The 3,210-nt window shown below is 45.0% G+C and overlaps 1 pseudogene; it reads left to right on the top strand.

The window, feature by feature from the left end:
- Positions 1 to 1,852: 1,852 nt before the first annotated feature.
- LOC144297496 (cationic amino acid transporter 3 pseudogene) lies at positions 1,853 to 2,686 on the top strand (annotated as a pseudogene).
- Positions 2,687 to 3,210: the final 524 nt, after the last annotated feature.

The following is a 3,210-nucleotide window of genomic DNA, read 5'->3' as shown; positions in this document are numbered from 1 at the left end:
CTAAGTGAAGGGGTCAAGAAGGCATTAGAGGCAAGGGAACAGAATGAGTGTAGAATTTAGCAGCTGGAGCAGGAACTGGGCAGGGGATGAGGCTGGAGGAATGAGCACAGTTCACATGATGAAGGAAGGAAAGACTATGAGGGAAGGGCAGTGGGAACCACAGAAGGGTCTGAAGCCTGGGGTAGGGGGAGGGAGCACCTCAGTCACATATATAGTGTAGAAGGTTTCCATGAGCTAAGAACTGTGCCTTCTTATATATCTTGGGTGTTTGTTGGTAAATCATAACATTGGAACTGGTGAGTGGCAAATAAGGAGTCTAGATGGATTTGTAGACATCTTATGGGGCTGACCCATAAACCAATAGTTCCTTTTAAGGAGACAGAACATGAAAGACTCCTAACTCTGGGAAACGAACTAGGGGTGGTGGAAGGGGAGGTGGGCGGGGAGTGGGAATGAATGGGTGATGGGCACTGAGGGGGGCACTTGACGGGATGAGCACTGGGTGTTATTCTGTATGTTGGCAAATTGAACACCAATAAAAAATAAATTTATTATAAAAAAATAAAAATTAAAAAAGAGTCCCTTTTAATTATGGAGAAGACCTCTCAATTTCAACTTGATCTTTCAGTCTTTTAAAACCTCAGATAATATTCTTGTGATTCTCTCAAAACCAAAGCCTAAGCACAGAGGAGAGTTGGGGTTCTCTGTTCTCCATTTCTGGGGCTTTGCAGTGAATTATTCATCCAAAGCCTTTCTCAAATGGAGGGGACAATTTGAATAGCAGCAGGTGGGGGAGGGAGTAGGAAGAAAAACATGCAGGGTCTCCAGGCCCCTGGCAGCTGACATCACAGATGGCGCAGGGTGTGTAGAGAGCACAGTGTGGCCAGTGAGGAGACTGTTTGCAGAAGTGAGCTCACCTTTTCTCCTGGAACTCAGAGAGGGAGGAGACAGAAGGAAGAATTGTTTAGGTTGTGAGCTACTGAATGAGGTGACTCATTTATTTTCTCTTTACACATCACACTCTTATAACTGTGTACATAAAAACTATAACAAACTTTGCCTGGTTGCTTAGGGTGAGATGTATTGAATGCCAGAATTCACAAAACTGTCTTCCTGGCTTCTTTCCCTTCTCAGTCCTGGATCCTGGGGTGGCTGATGCTCCCATTTCTGCAGTATTTCCTTCCCAGGCAGCCTGGTCCTCTCCTTCTTGCAGGTGGTTATGAAGGCCCTGCCCCTTTATCCCTTCTCCTTTCTGTTCACATCAGAGCCTAGGTGGATAAAGGGAAGGGGTGGACTATACACTCTTGACCATCAGTAGAGCTGAATGCATGAGGCAGAATGAGGAGAAAGGGGGGGGAAAGTGCCGTTTGACCTTGGATAGCTGATATAGAGGCTAAGGGTTTTTCAGTTTGTTTTTTTAAGATTTTATTTATTTGTTCATGAGAGACAGAGAGAGTGAGGCAGAGACACAGGCAGAGGGAGAAGCAGGCTCTCTGCAGAAGCCCAAAGTGGGACTCAATCCTGGACCCCAGGATCACGCCCTGAGTCAAAGGCAGACACTCAAACTCTGAGCCACCCAGGCATCCCGAGGCTAAGAGTTTTAAGATTGAAGGATCAACATTTGTATGTTAAAGCTAGATGATATTTTAAAATGAATTCATAATTGCAAAGAGGCATCCAGCTGATTAATTAATGTGTCATAACTCACACTCAAGCACCATGCATATTCCTGTATGTGAACTCCTGCACTATACATTCATTCATTTCATGTTAAGTCTTAAAGTTTAATTAGTACATGAAGCTACAGGAATTAGATGAATGCAGTGGGATGATACACGTGTGGTGTGTAAAAATGGTAAATGTTGGAAAGTATTTGGACCTTTTTTCTGGGGAAAAAGCAGATCTTTTGGACCTCATGTCAGTTTTGGCCCTGCTAGATTACTCCCTGGTAGCTTTTTGTGTTCTCATTGTCAGGTATCAGCCTGAGAGGAAGAATGGGGAAAATGAAGCACAGGTGCAAGAAGAGGAGAATGAGGGAAACGAAGTTACTTGTGGTCTCATCCCCAGGTGTCAGCCTGAGAGGAGAAATAAGGGAAATGAAGGAGAGATGCAGGAGGAGAATGAAGGAAATAAAGTGCAGGTGCAGGAGGAGAATGAGGGAAATGAAGTGCAAGTGCAGGAGGAAAATGAGGGAAATGAAGCACAGGTTCAACAGGACAAAGGATCTGCAGCAGAGAAGCTAACTCCACAGGGACTATTTTTTCCAGGCAGCCCCACCCCCACCCCACTCTCTGGCCGGGTTGTCTCTGTTTGCTCCTCACTGCTTGCTCTGCTGCTGACTCTTCTCTGCCTGGTGCTGACCCAGTGGTCAGATCTGCTTTCTGGAGACCCAGGGTGGATCACAGTGGTTGTGCTGCTCCTGGTGCTCATCACTGGGATCACTGGGATCATCTGGAGACAGCCACAGAGCACTACTCCTCTTCACTTTCAGGTACCTGGTCTGCCTCTCCTCCCACTCCTGAGCATCTTTTTGAATGTTTGCCTTATGATGCAGATGACCGCTGGCACCTGGGCTCTATCTGGTGTCTGGATGCTGATTGGGTTTGTTATCTACTTCAGTTATGGGATCCAGGAGAGCTTTAAGAATACAAACAGTAGGGACAGCCCCAGTGGTGCAGCAGTTTAGCACCGCCTGCAGCCCGGGGTGTGATCCTGGAGACCTAGGATTGAGTCCCCCGTCGGCTCCCTGCATGGAGCCTGTTTCTCCCTCTGCCTGTGTCTCTGCCTCTCTCTCTCTCTCTGTGTCTCTATGAACAAATAAATAAAAATTTTAAAAAATCATAAAAAAAGAATACAAACATTAGACCTTGAACTTGGCAGTGCCAATACATATTTGGCTTGACATCATCGCACCTGAAAGCAGTATGGTTCCCTACACAGTAATGGGAAGCACTCCTGAACGTATGGAAATCTAGAGTTCCTATCAGATATTTGTGGGGAACACTAATAGAGCTCTATATTTATGATAGAAGGAAGGATGTGTCTTTGCTCTTTCTCTCTCTTTTTTTTACTTTCTACTTTTCAATTTTGTCTATAGCTGCTTATTGGCTTTTACAAAGTTAATGTTAAGTGAAATTTGAAAAAGTGTTTTCTTTGAGAAACACTACCTATCTTACTAAAGCTGTTCTGAAAGATAGAAAGGGATGGAAT

This window comes from Canis aureus, chromosome 25 (assembly GCF_053574225.1).
Source record: "Canis aureus isolate CA01 chromosome 25, VMU_Caureus_v.1.0, whole genome shotgun sequence".
NCBI lineage: Eukaryota > Metazoa > Chordata > Mammalia > Carnivora > Canidae > Canis > Canis aureus.
This window is presented reverse-complemented; position numbering and strand designations above follow the sequence as displayed.